The following is a 14,913-nucleotide window of genomic DNA, read 5'->3' on the forward strand; positions in this document are numbered from 1 at the left end:
AGTGAGCCTAACAAACGCCAGAAAGTAACTCTAGAGCAATTTTAGCTTATCTTTTTGCAATAGATATATTTTTAAATATTCTCAATTTCAAATAGGACAACCATTCTGAGTTTGCTTTATCTCTAGCCCTTCTTGATCCTTCCCCAGACATAAGAAGCAAGTGGAATTAAATGTCACTTAGACCTTGAAAAAGCAATCGAGATATACTTCAGTGCTATTTGTAACCCTGATAGACGTCTCTGCACTCAGTACCAGAGAACTCTTTCATCTGCGTACTTTTTTCTAAACTGTATCTAATTCTCTCTTTAGAGATGAAGTATCAGGCAGCAGTCTGCCAGGTTCCAAATAATTATTTTACTGTGGAAGTAAAATGCTTCCTTTGTTTCTCAAGTAAACCCATCCAGCACCTGCAGAGCTGAAGCCTTAGATACGCAAATTCCAAAAGCATGAGTCCAAAATCTCCCTCCCGGAGAGGATGAGAATGTTTAGCTGAAGATAAAAGAATTCTCTCACTTGCACCTTTTCTGTCTCAAATTTAGAGTGAGGACATAACTGGAAGGTTTAATTATTCATCTGAAATGTGAGCTTAGATGATGGCTCCTTCCCCTCCTCCCCCCTCCTTTTCTAGCTTGTTTTTCCTTCTTCTCCTCCTGCTCTCCCCTTCTTCTCCTTCTCCTTCCTCTTCTTCTTCTCCTTCTCTTTCTTCTTCTTCTTCTACTTCTTCCTGTCCTCCTCCTCCTCCTCCTTCTTCTTTTTCTTTTACCTTTTCATTTCTTCACCAAGGACCATGTAAGCTGTACCAACAAATGTAAATAACATTGATAAAATAAATAACTCAATGTGTACAAACAGGATATTTTTTAGACGTCATTAATAGTTTTACTCAAAACTCCTTTAATAATCACAAGAGTTCCATGAGATAGATACTATCCCCACTTTAGTAAACCAGGAAATTGAGGCTCAGAAAATTTTTGTTATCCAGTCCAGTTTCACAAGGAGCGTAACTTCTGCAGCTGAGACTTAAACCCAGACATGTCTTATCCAAAAGGCTATGAATGTTAGTTTTTTATATAGACATTAATACTCACTTTTGAAAAGAAGAAAATGAAGAAAGGTTTCCTGGCCAAGTAGGTGGTTTCATATAGGCAGAAAGAGCACTCAGTGGGGAGTAAAGGGACCTGGGTTATAGCCATGCTTATGCCACTAAGTACCTGGCTGAGCGATTGCTTCTTTGATCTTTGATCTTCTTTGATCTCTTACATTAAGTCAAGAAGACTGGACTAAATGAGGCCACTTGCTGTATGAGTCTGTGTTTTTTAATTGATTGAAGGCCCCAGAGCTAGACTTTGAAATCACCGGGTATCTTATTTATCTCAATATTCTTCTTATCGGGCCCCCTTGATGAGCAGGAAGCATGGACACAGTTTACCCAGGCAATTGCAAAAAGCAGGGCTAGGCATATGCCATCCCACAAAGAAAGCAAAGTTGTTCTTGGGCTCATTCTGTGTTGCTGCCCTTTTCACCATCTCTTTATGTTCTATGGTTTCCCAATGGTTCACTCAATCTAAAATAACCTTATCTTACCTGAAAGCTGCCCAGAGACACTAAGAGGGACACCCCAGGAAGGAAATAATCCCCTGGGCTGTTCTCTATTCTTATACACTTAAGAAGAAACAGGTTACTCATTTTATAGATGCAAGTTGGTTCCTCTCTTTCCTTAATTTAAAGGTCTAGTCCATACTACCTACACTTTCCTGATGACCTAAACTCCACAGAACCTCCTCAACCCTGTAATGCACCTCCTCTGCTTCATCTGGTCATAGTTAATTTTATTATGACCTGAAATAAGTTAATAATATTCTTTCTCTTAGGAATATGAAAACTCTGAAGGAGACACACAGATGAATGTGGTCCTCCCAAGGCAGCAAACTAAAGAGGAAGTCCATCAACTCTTGGGGTGGAAGCCCATGTGTAGCTCTTTGGTTTCCTTCTAAAACTGTAATGTATTTATTTGTTTGTTTTGTTTTTGTTTGTTGGTTACATACTTCTTTGTTTTCTCTTCCTTACTTATGCAAATAATCCTGGTATCTTTCCAGTGTAGCTCCCTTTATGTTTAAATTAGCCTGAATTGATTTTGGTTGTAACTCAAAGAAACTAAATTGATTCAGGATGTTATGCCTCCTTCAGATCCTTGTACAATGTCACCTTGGTCAGATTCTCTTAACTAATTCTTGAAGTCTGTTTACACGTCCCATCCCATTCCCTGCACTTGTTACAAATATATATATATATATATATATATATATATATATATATATATATATATATATATTACATTACATTATATTACATTCTCTCATTATTGTTTCACCTCTAATAGAACATAAGTTTTGTGGAGGCAGGTGTTTTAATCTTTCATTTCTAATACTCTGATTCCAGGATCTAGAATACTTCCTGGTACATATATATGTTACTTAGTAAATATTTGTCTGGTACATGGACACTCATGGGACTAAAGTGTTGGGTACTGTTCATCTCTCTTTCTCAGGACTTTGAATCTCCTAATAAATTCTGCTGTTCTGCTCTTCTCTTCTCTTCCCTTTCCTTCCTTTCCTTTCCCTTCCCTTCTAATCTCTTCCTTCTACTTCTCTTTCCTTCTCTCTACTTCCCTTTCCTTTTTTTCTCCCTCTCCCTCGTGTATGTGTGTGTGTGTGTGTGTGTGTGTGTGTGATATCTGTGTGTCTTTTCCACAAAGCCAGTTGTACTTGTTAGCTTGCCTTTATGGTGATTGACAGATTTGCACCATGACACAGGATAAAATTTTCCCTGCCAGACATATGCCTAAGGCTCACCATTCTCATCTTTCTACTAATATAAAGTAGAAAAATTAAGGTATGGGCTTGGGGAAAACTCAGGATGCCTTCAATGTTATTGGCCGCTGATGTCTGACTCTAAGAAAAATGGAATTTTCCATGTAGGCCGATATTATTATAGAGTAACATTGGAGGGGGGATATCTAAAAGAAACTTGCATTTGTATGGTCTTTACTTCTGTGCATTTATTCTCCAGATGCCTGGGGTGGAAAAGAGAAATGGAATGCAGGACAGGATAGAGACATGGTGAGCCCTTGGTCTTGGCCATCACTCAATATTTTTTGTCCTTGGATACGGGAAATTGAAAAGTCAAGAGAAAAAACAAATGTCAAGAAACTACAATAAACAGAAGTAACTTGAGGGAGGCCAGATTCTTTACTCCACATGTAATTTATCAGGTTTCCTCATATTATTATTATTATTATTTTCTTAATGCTAGGGCATTCTATCCAAATAAATAAAATCAGTTCACTATTAGTATAAATTAAATATGCACCAATTTTAGAAGATGATACAAATCATTTTCTTTTGGTTTGTATGATCCTCTTGCTTTTTTTCCCCTTTCTTACAAGAACCACAATAGGATCAGTAAATTGTGACACTTAAGCCAGTTCTACCAAGACATGTATCCCTTTCCCAAATGCTAAATTATAACTGAAGAGGAGAAAAATGTAACGCCTGCAAAATCTTTTTTAAAAGCCTCGCTTCTCAGAGATTAGTTTGGCTTATTTTTTATGTTTTTGACTAGAGAGTAAAGAAGACTTTGTGACTTGAAGTCTTAAATGATTAGGTAGAAGAACTATTAAAAAAATGTTTAGACATTACCAGGGCCCGCAGTTTCTTATAAGTTCTTTCTAATCTGAAGGACATTTCTTATCATTAGTTTATTCCTTCTAAATTGAAATCTTTGATTTATTAGCACCACCTCCCGATTTTCTACCCAGCCTTCCCCCAGCTTCCTATGGAGCTGATGATCTTTGTAGGCTCTTCTGTAAAATGGAAGAAATCTCACTTAAAATGTGATAATTTCTATCAAATGCATATGAAATCATCTACTTAAGCTGTAAAACGTGACGTAACTCTAATTATTGTTGGGTATTAGAAAGATTGCAGATTTTTAAACAAAATTGGAATTATTGACAAAGATTAACGTCGAGCCTCATCTTGTGTAAAAACTTACCACAGCCAAGAAATTTGAGTCCTTATCATCACCTAGCCCAAAATGTTAAAGGAGAAAGAGGAGTTTGTTTTTTATAACAAATCCCCCAAGTGCTCAATGCAACCTGTTTTGTATAATACTCTCTAGCTCCCTCCAACCCTTATTTCATATCCTAGGGAACTTCTACTTGGCTAAATACTGATTAACCGAATACAATATCTGGTGAGGGGCTCATCAACAATAATTCTAACAACACCCCTTTTAGACTCAGTCTGATCACTTACTACTCTTCATATATCATACTTTCTTTTCTCACGCCCATATCTAAATGCATCAGGAGGGATTTAAACACCACTTTTTCAGTAAAGTCATGATTGTCTTCTGTCATGAGATCAAATCACCCCCTTTTCCCTAAATTATTTTCTTCCCTCATCTCCTCTCTCCCTCTCTATTTCTTTCTTTCTTCCTTTCTTTAATTCATCTGACCTCTATGACATTTACCATTGTCACATGCCCTTTTGCATCTTGTGTTAAGTTTATTTACACACCCTTTAGTCACCCATTTAGAATATGAGTTCTATAGAGAGGAGTTTATCTCCATTTAGTCGAATAAGTACTGAGGCTAACACTTTGCCAAGAAGTATGCTGGACTTGGGGGACACCAAGTGGCTCCCCACCTGCAATGGAAGTCTGCTAAATGTGTCAAAGCATCTGGTGTACCACACCAGTTGGGAAAAGAGTAAAGTTTCTTTTTCTATGCCTAGGGAATAAGCTTGTGATAACAAAGGAATGAGCAAAATGAATTAGCAGTGAAGACTATACTTTGTGCAATGATGTTTGTAAGTTCTAAAGAGATAGATGCAAGGCCTAGAAATAGAGATCCTGTCAACACTGGAGCTGACAGTTTGTCTACAGCACTCCCCACCCAGTCCAGAGGGCTTTTAAAATAAATTGTTATGATAGATTCCATCTGGTGAAAATGGAAAGAAAATGATGCAGGTTTTTGGTTACAGTCCCCACAATGGCATAGCGGCCAATTGGCAGAATGTAAATTCAAGGTTTCTCGATTTTTCTCTTCCTTCTCATAGGCTAAGGAAAGTTCTAAAGGACAACAAGGCTGTATTTCAGAGGTGACAGAGTGAAATTCTATGCTCTTCTCTCCACTTTAAATTTAAATAACTCCTTAACGTTAGATTATAATATAGCTTTAAAAAATGCCAGCTTTCAATATGTCTGCTGCAGCTGTGCTCTCCCAATAAGCACAAGGGAAAAGATGGTGGTTGAAATCAGAATCACAGTTTAACAAAAAAAAATGTAAAGGAAACTTGCCTAAAGCATTGTGCTTGGGTAATCTGAATCAGCGTCATTCCAGAGCCATAACAAAAAGGAAGATTCCTGAACTCCGTCTCAAACCTACTAAGTCAGAATCTCTGAAATCAGGGCTTTAGAACATGAGATTTTAACAAACTCCCTGGATGATTTTAAATGTTAAGCCTCCCTTAGGTAAGGGAATTGAAAATGTATTAAAAGATCTAAAAGGAATTTTTCATTTTAAAATGAAATATTTTTGGATTATTTATAACATACAGTATTTTTGAAATCTGAATTTAAATCACCATTTTTCTAAGAACTTAGAAGAGTAAGATGTATAATTAAAATTACTTTGGGGCACCTTCCCTAACCGTCATAGAATAAGTATGTTAAAAGCAATGCAATTAGTTGGCCACTAAAGGACTTAAGAAGCCAAAGAATTCATGTATTCTTTCATAAAGTTTATGGATTTTTGCTAAAATCCTAGAAATGAGTGTAGGGAGTGAGTTGTCAGCTGATAACTACAGCAGGTTGAAGTTGAAGGCTTTTCAGCAGTTGGAAATGAATTAACAGAGAAAATATTTATTGTCCTTTAGTGGAAAATATTTGGAATTAAGTTGTTTGGCTTGGGGAGAAATTTGTGAAATGTATAGTGGAATATGTAGCCAGCTTTTTTTAGATTTCTAATATTTCAAATAAAATCTGCAATTCTCTACCAGAGGGGGAAAAACGCTTTGTGGCAAGTACTCCTGGCCAAGTCACTTTAAGTTCCAATAGCTTTCTTTACTTTACAAGAATTCTTTTCTATAAAATGTGTATGCTCGTTCAATTTTCCTCTTCCATTTTTTTCTCTAACAATTCTCTTTAGTCAAATTTCAAGCAGATGTAAGAATAACTTTGACTATAATGGAAAATATACTAAGGTGAAAATACTAATATACTATTTTGGATACAGGTCTCTTTATAAACAAAATGCTTGAGCTCACTTGAAAATTTCAGCTAAATGTTAAAGAAAAAACAACTATTTCATAGTTTGGAGACGCAAGGGAAAAAGATATTTTGAAAACCCAATGTCTATCAGTCCTTTTGTGAAGGTGTTGAGTTTGATTTCAATGTGCTAAGATTATTTCAAAGGGCTTCAGACAGTCATTTGATACCATCTCATGTGGCTCAGCTGATCATGTTTCCCCAGGCACAACTGGAAACTGTAAGCTATTATAAAACTGTAATTTGATATTGGCCTTTCCCTTCTGGTTCTGAGGCAAACCCATCTTTATATATAGCAACGAGAGAGAGAGAGAGAGAGAGAGAGAGAGAGAGAGAGAGAGAGAGAAATGTTAAGCAGTCTAAAAATAAGATTTTCAGTATCATTAGACTTAGTTAAAATCATGTGGTAGATATCATTCCATCAGATCTTCATAGTATAAAAGTAAAATGTGAGAAAACACAACATTCAATTTGGATTTAGAGAAAAGTTTTGATTGTGTAACATTTCAGTTACAAAATGTAAGAATTATTTCAGGGAGGATGTATTCTAAACTCCTGTAATACCCTAACACATATTGTGTACTATGCTTATAATTATTTAATATGTCATAATAGCCTTAAACACTAATTATGGGACAGCAATATTGAGTGGGCTTTTTAATAATAAATTAGTCTTGGGGTGACTGGCAAATGGACAAGGAAGTGGTTTGACACTGGAGCTATTTTGAACTCTGAGGCAGACTCTTCTATAGCACTGTCTAGTGTCTTTAATAATACTTAGCGAGCTATATCATGCTTATTTGTAAATGATTGTTAACCTGAGATGATATTGATTTGGAATTGAAATATTGGAATTGAAACATTGCTCTGCTTAAAAACGTGCCCCGGTGGCCACATAATCAAAAAATTTCCCAATATTGCTTTCTACTCAAGTCCTTCACATTGTTTTTCTTCAGTAATAGCAGTTTATGAGGCCAACATTTATTGTCATCAGTAAGTTACCAAAGATAATGACTATTTCAAAATAGTAATTCTCCTTGAACTTTCTAAAGCATTAAACATTGATAGTTAATTGATACTAAAATTTAAGTAAATTAAATTTGTTTCTTTTTTCTTGACCCTGAATCACATAGGTTCTTTTTTCTACTTTTTTCTTTTGTTCATTTAAGTTTACTTAATTTGTATTTGTATTAGGAAGAAAAACTACACTATATACAAAATTGTGAAAACAATTTTAATCCTAAACCATAAAAGTTAATGATGAGATTTTTTTTAATGCAAAAAAAGTCGATAACTTTTCCTTTGTACCACTAGAAAGTATCTTTAAAAAAAATTGGATAAAGAACAAAAGACATCAGATTGAGGCTTTCCCAAAACATTTGCAATCATTTTACTTCTGCTTCCTTAATTTAGTAGCTAGAGGGTGGAGAAAGGTTAACTGCATTACCTTCAGTGCAGTTTATTTCTTCAAATTCAATAAATGAAATGCCAGTGGTTTCTGGAATCTCCATTACTATACACTGGCAACAAACATAGAATGACAAACTTATTTGGTTTTATTCAAGAATGACACACAAGAAAAGTGTGTTTGTGCTACACTTCTTTAAAACTTTAACTATTGTAACCACACAAAGGCACCAAAAATTCTTTCTTTATACTTTCTTAGATAACTTCTTTCTTAATCCCTCAATTAGAAATGGTGTCCTTTTAACAGAGGAAAAATAGCTTCTTATTCAAAATTATGAATATGGAAAATATGGATGTGGTCTCTAGCCAGGAATATGAATGACTATTCCAACAAGAGAAATGGAAAGAACATTGTTATACAACATCCTAGCTGTTTTTCAAAGAGTATCTCCTAAAGAAAAAGTCGGATTCTCAATTAGAAGTAGGGGACAAAATATACACATTGCAAGGTTCAGTCATAAAAATAAATTGCTGGTTGAAAGAAAGGGGACGGTGACATATAACCAATTACATTCATATAAATTAAAAATGCATTCATACGAAAAATAGAATTTTACAGGAACGGATACAAATAAAAAGGTATTCATTAATTACATTAAAAGAATCCTACATGACAAGAGATATAAAAAAGGTAAATGATAAAATTGTAAAATATCAATAAAATATGATAGAGGCTTTTATGGACAATTAACACAAGTATACGCACTTGATATCTAGCTAAATAAACAAACAGAATGCCAGTTTCCTGATTTCACTAAGACGTATTTGAGGGACATTTCATGAACCAGCTTTTCCTTCTAGCATTCTGACACTTCTATGTCTTTTGATATTAGTGATATTGAAAACTAAGCTTAGAAGATTGCCTTTGTTCTACATGTGTTACATGAATTATACCTGATCTTCAAAACAACCAATAAGGTAAGTGCCATCATTACTTCTATTTTACTAATGAAGAAGATTAGAGGAATCCTCCAAAATCACAGCCAGTCAGGAACCTGACTCCGGAGTCCTGCGTCACCATTGTCCAGATGCCACTGCAATTCCGCACAGAGCTGATGTCGGTGTTAAGCATTTAATTGCATAATATCTTTAGCTGTCCTTTTAATAAACAAAGTAATTTTACCCTCCAGTAATGAAACTACTACAGCAGTGCTTTCATTTAAAACTATTTTGCTCTAATATATTTTAATTTTTGAGGAAAGTACAAAAAGTCCCTAGTCACGGCTTATTTTTTTCCCCTAAAAGTTTTAAGAAGTAGAAGGATTTAGCAAAATAAGAGGGGGATAAAAGGAAAAATTGCTATCCATATGGAATATCCAATATTGCAATATCCAATATTGGAATATTCAATCCCAGAGAGTAGTTATAATCAGTGGAACTGAAAAGTTCTATTAAAATAAAGGATACATATAACTATTATGGTATTAAATATTTTTTTTTTAAACAATTGTCACAATGGAGAAAAGAGTTAAGAATTAGTTGCTTAAAATTCACGAAGACAAGTAGCTTAATATTATTTGTTAGGAGTTAATGGTTGACTAAAAGGGCTATGAGAGCTATTGACTGAATTTAATCCCTCTTCCTTATCACATAAGCACCTATTAAGCACCTATGACATGCCAGCACAATATTGGTCAATTAAAAAAAATTAAAAAGCAGAAAAATAATTGCCTGCCATCAAGGAGTTCCCAGCCTAGAAGACAGATGTAGAAACAACCACAGAGTGTTTTAGTTGGAATTATTTGAGTCTATATTGGGTACAGTAGTTTCTAATAGGAACATATATTTATTTGTGTAGGTGGGGGACAGGAACTACTGACATATTTTATAGAGAAAGAGTGTTTTACTTGAGTGCATGTTATAAGATGATTTCTGGTAGAGGAAACATTAGAAGCAAGGCTAGGAGGGAAGATATGCTGTGTATATCAGGTCTACTAGGTAAATTCAGAAAACTGCAAAATCTGAGTAAGGCTACAGCCTCAAGTGTGGATGCAGAGCAGGCTTGAGGCCTGGTTCTGGGGTAAGCAAAAGAAAAATCATGGAGAAAACTCCTGTGGGGAAGGAAAAACTGAGAAAATCGAGTTTAATCTTTTAGTTAAGAAATTGTGTATCCCTGGGTAAAAGACAGTCACTTTTTCATCTACCCCAACTCCCAATTCTTTTCCTGTATGTAGAGAACTGTCCTTGATGTAATTTTAGTGAGGCCCAGTAGCCCTTAAGTATCTCTTCTCTCCTTACCCTCACAAAACCAGGTGGAGTCTGTGGCAGTTTTAGCCAAGAAAATGCCTGTTGGTGGTTTAGAATTTATCAATGGTCCCCAGGGAAGGCTGTCAGAGGGACCCTCTGGTTTCCGTGATATGCTGCAGTAATGGCAGGGACAGCCTGGCCAGATTATTTCTGTCTATTTTCTAAGAGTCTCCTTTTATTTTCTGCTTGTTTTCCAAGTCTAGTCTTCAAGCCTCCTCTCATTTATGTAATCCCACTGATCGCCTTCAAAGAAACACTTTTGTTTGGTTAAAACACCCAGAATTGCTATCTAGTGTTTGTAGCCTAGGAACCTGGTTGACAAAGATATCGATACCAGAAATCTGTTAATAATATCAGATTGTTGGGAAATGTGGGGAAATGCAAGAGTGGTTATCTGCACAGCTTAGGTATTACATAAGGCAACCAAAACCTTAAAAGTATGCAGGAATGGGAGCCTGGAAGACAGTGACCCGCAAAAATGGAACACGTCATCTTTAGTTACCTGGTGTGACACATCTCCTGATGGTAAGGCTTTGAGGGACCATATAGCTATTGTCACAGGAAGTATAATAGGAAGGGCATGAAACAGGATTGAAGGGCAGGGTGGCTGTAGCTAAAGGCCCATGGAACAGCTGGAAATGAGAGAACAGAAAGCTCACATTCCTAAATCCTCCACTTGAGTTTAGGGCTTGAAATATAGGCGGTTTATAAAAGAATTTTTAAGAGGTGAAGGTCTTAAAAGGTCTTATTTCTTTCCATTGCAGGATGAGAAAGCTTTTTTTTTTTTTTTAATTAAAAAATTTAATTTAAAAGAATTTTTCTGAATGAGAATGAATGCATTATTCATCTTGCCATCTATTCTCTTCAGAAAATGTTAGAGAACTGATCTGGAAACAGAAGGCCCTAGGAACTGGAATAGGGACTCCACGGATTAGTGGGATGTGCCTATGGTCTCCAACCCCACTGAACCTCCTGTGCTTGCCAAGAGAGCCCCACTTTCCTTAACTTGTAAAGCAATTCCTGCTTTTTTGAAGATGCTACTCCCTCAACTCAAGCATTAACTTTAAGAGGAACTTCATTCTTTTCATGCCCATTCCCCTTAATCTTCAGTGAGTCCCAACCTACAATAAGAGGTAGCAATATGATATCAATTAAAAAGTAAAATCTAGGGATGAAAATATACTCGAACTACCGGAACGTCCGAACTTATATGGACTAAATATTCTGAAAGAGATTCCGAGACTACTCAGCCAAGGAGATATAATGATACTATTAGATCAGGCTGAATTTGGTTTTTTGAGTGTACTCCCTGTAATTCTGGATTCACTAAATTAATTTAAGCAACTGGGAGTCTATTTGCTGGAACACATCGCAAAATGGAACTCAGTAGACGCTTACATTAAATGAAATTGATCCCTTATTATAATACATTATAAAGGCAGGAAGTAAAAAAAAAATCACAAAATTGAATTCTATAGTGGATTTATCATGTATAACCACCCATCCACCTTCATCAAGCATTGAGATATATATTGAGGATAGGAGTATCTTTAAAAAACAAACAAACAAACAAACAAACAAACAAACAAACAAAAAAGTAGCAATGCTTGGGGGTTGCTGGTGGAAGCCCCAGCAATAAAAACTGATGCAGGACAAATCTGGAGTGGAAAGGATTAAGTAGCGTCATTTAGTTTCCAATGAGTAAAATGGATGTATTTCCCACTAGTAGGTATAAGGATCAGCGTAAAGTCAAAATGGGCTGATCCAAAAAGGAATTAATAGCCAATTGAAAATTGAATTTCTGAGAATGAAAGAGATGTAAAGTCCTTCATGGAGTTGTTTGATTTGTAAAGTCAAACACCCTCCAGAACTGCTTATTAGAGCCTTGGATGAACCATTGTGATGTATGATGCAGAATATCTGCCCTTCACTGAATTTTTAAACTTTAGCCCAATCATGGACCTAGAACTAGCAGAATGAAAGAAAGGATATCTTGTCTTAAATAAGTACCTTGCAATGATATCACAAATATTATACATTTGTGATATATATATATATATATATATATATATATATATATATATATCTCCAATAAGAACAAAGAGAGTTTCTTTGAATTTTGGAGGCTGCATATTTCTACATGTGAGTCTGGTGCTGAGAAGCTGTAAGACTTGAGTTTGTCCCATGACAAGAAAAGGCTCTTCAGATAGTTGAGATCACAGTGATCCACTACTTATCACTCATCAGATTAAATGATGTTTAAACAGTGTGAGGCAGATCATGTCACTATATGCAGTGTGTGGTAAGAGAATTAAACCCCTCGCTTTCCAAAGCAAGTACATACTATATCGAATATATGCTTACTATCCTTTTGAGAAACTAGACACAAAGGGAGGCTACACAACAATGTGACATTCACTGCCTGTAAACTCAGTATTATCTGATCTGTTTAGCCTAATTTGAATTGCCCGGCAGTGCTGACTCAGCAAGTACACGATATAAATGGGAATGAGACCCAATAGGTCCTAGTCCTATGTCCCATGCTGTCCCTCCCTTCAGTCACACATATTACCTCAGGGTAGCTTTCTCTATGACCAGCTGACTGAGAAAAGTATAAATGCAATGTGGGGACAGAGCCAGGAGTGCAGTTTCCAGGCTCTTGGCCTCATGTGGAAAGGTGCTGCCTCAGGTAGTAAATGGCCATCAACTGTGATTGGATGGCCATCAGCTGTGTCTAGTTGGCCGTCAGCTGTAACCAGTGAGCCATTGGCCACTAATATAACTGCCGTGGCTACGCTAGCAGAAAAATGGGGGCTAGCAAGTAGATGGTGGCTGAGCTAGCGCAGATTGCTGTTGGGACGGCGGGTTGCAGATTGTGTGGCTCCTGCTTCCTGTGTCTCCGGCCCAGCCACCAGTGAGAATATAGTAGCATGACTCCCTCATCTATGGCTCCGTGGGTGTTCCTTTTTGGCCTTACCATGTCCTGCGTTCTTATGTGGGGAGCAGGACCAGACACCCCACCTGATGACCCCGCAGGCTGCCCCGCACGACATGCAATCAAGATATAATCGATGTTATAGGACATGCAGGATCCAATTAAGAGTGGACTGCTGCAGCAGTATAACTCCAATCGGGGATGGCCTGGAAGGGCAGTTTGATAAGGAGATCAGGATAACAAGAATACGTATACAATTCAGTGAATATCCTCAGATTACTGGAGACATCATGAGTCTAGTGTTAGGTTGGTGCAAAAGTAATTGCGGTTTAAAAGGTTAAACATAAAGGCAAAAACCACAATTACTTTTGCACCAACCTAATAGTAGTATGTTCTCAGCATTTCAATGTTGCCTTGTAAGAGACTTCTTCTGAAGTTCTTTGGAAATGAGCTTTAAGCTAATTGGCTTTCAAGTTGCTCACCTCCTGTTATCTTAGTATCTTCGGAAAGACAGTGGTGCTAAGGCTAACTTGGTAGAAATGAAAAGGGCTGGAAAAACTGGAAGAAAATTACTGGAGAGAAGAGTGGTTCTGGGTAGTTTAGTAACAGAGCTCACCCAAGAATCACAGGATTATTTTTATTTTTTGATTATGTAATGAAAGTCTTCTCATATTGTCTCTTTGATGTTTATGACTATCTCTGGTGTCAGTTGTCGTATCGGACAACTGACACCAGAGACAGTCATAAATATCAAAGTCTAATGAAAACATGAATAGCTTAGAAGTGACAGAACTTATTAGTTTTGGGTCAATTTGGGAATCAGGATAGCTTCAGAATGTTTCAGATACAAAGGCTAAACTATAAATAGAAGATTATTTGCTGTTTATTCACAATAGCAGAAAAAAACTAACGTTAGCAGTCTTAATAAAAATATAGTTATTAAAAGTACACTGAGAGTAAGCATTGACTTTTTTTGTCAATAGATACCCAACACACACACACATATACACTCATATACATACATATGTGTGTATGTGTGTGTGTGAACTCACATGTTTAAAAAAATGTGTTTATTGAGCCCACCTATAAATAGTTGGGCTTTTTGATTTTTGAATGAGGTAAGAGAAGATAGTAATTACATGAATTTGATGTAATTTTTGAATGAGATAAGGGAAGATAGTAATTACATGAAACAAAAGAATGCTTTAGAAAAGGAGCAACCAGATAACAAGTTCCCAAAGTAAATACATGATATAGAAATTTTAAAGGTCAGAAGATATAATTAAGGGACTCTGTTAGAAAGCATAAAATATTTTTGAGAAGGGAAATACAGGAGGTAAGATAATTAGACAATCGAACCATGAGGTGCACTATCTAAAGACTTACAAAAAGAGAAAATAGAAAACATATTGATGGACTATATGGACATGAATTTTGGATTGAAAGGACTCCTTCGATTCCCGGTGTGGGATAGATACACACGATCTCAAGGCGTATTGTTGTAAAAGTTCAGAAACTAAAGATGAAAAGAAAATCCTACAAATTTTCAGAGGACAAAAGGTGACATTTTGAAAACTGAAAACTACATTTTTCCAACTTTTAAATTTTAACTCCAGAGGTAACAAAACAATCACCTTTTTTAATATCTCCAAAATTTGAAAGAATATTATTTTAAATTATAATTATATCCAGTCAAAATATCATTTAAGGAGGTGGGCTGAATAAACACATTTTTTAAAAATGTGAGCACACACACACACACACACACACACAAACAAACACACACACATAAAGTATCTCATGGGCAGCGAAAGTGATCAGAGCCTGTGCTCTGCCAACATCTTTCAGTGAAGCAGGAAAGAGCAGAACACAAGACCCAGGAAGTAACAAAGGATCTAACACAGGAAATGAGTGAGGGAAGCCCAGACCACAAC

At 36.1% G+C, this 14,913-nt stretch overlaps 1 protein-coding gene across 1 annotated transcript in view; it reads left to right on the forward strand.

The window, feature by feature from the left end:
- KERA (keratocan) overlaps nt 1-14,913 on the forward strand; it is a 37,854-nt gene that overhangs the window by 9,955 nt on the left and 12,986 nt on the right. The window contains exon 2 of the mRNA XM_074325294.1: nt 8,631-8,715. The gene's annotated coding sequence lies outside the window, so the exon portion shown is untranslated. The remainder of the gene's footprint in view (nt 1-8,630; nt 8,716-14,913) is intronic.

Source organism: Rhinolophus sinicus, linkage group LG02 (genome assembly GCF_036562045.2).
Source record: "Rhinolophus sinicus isolate RSC01 linkage group LG02, ASM3656204v1, whole genome shotgun sequence".
NCBI lineage: Eukaryota > Metazoa > Chordata > Mammalia > Chiroptera > Rhinolophidae > Rhinolophus > Rhinolophus sinicus.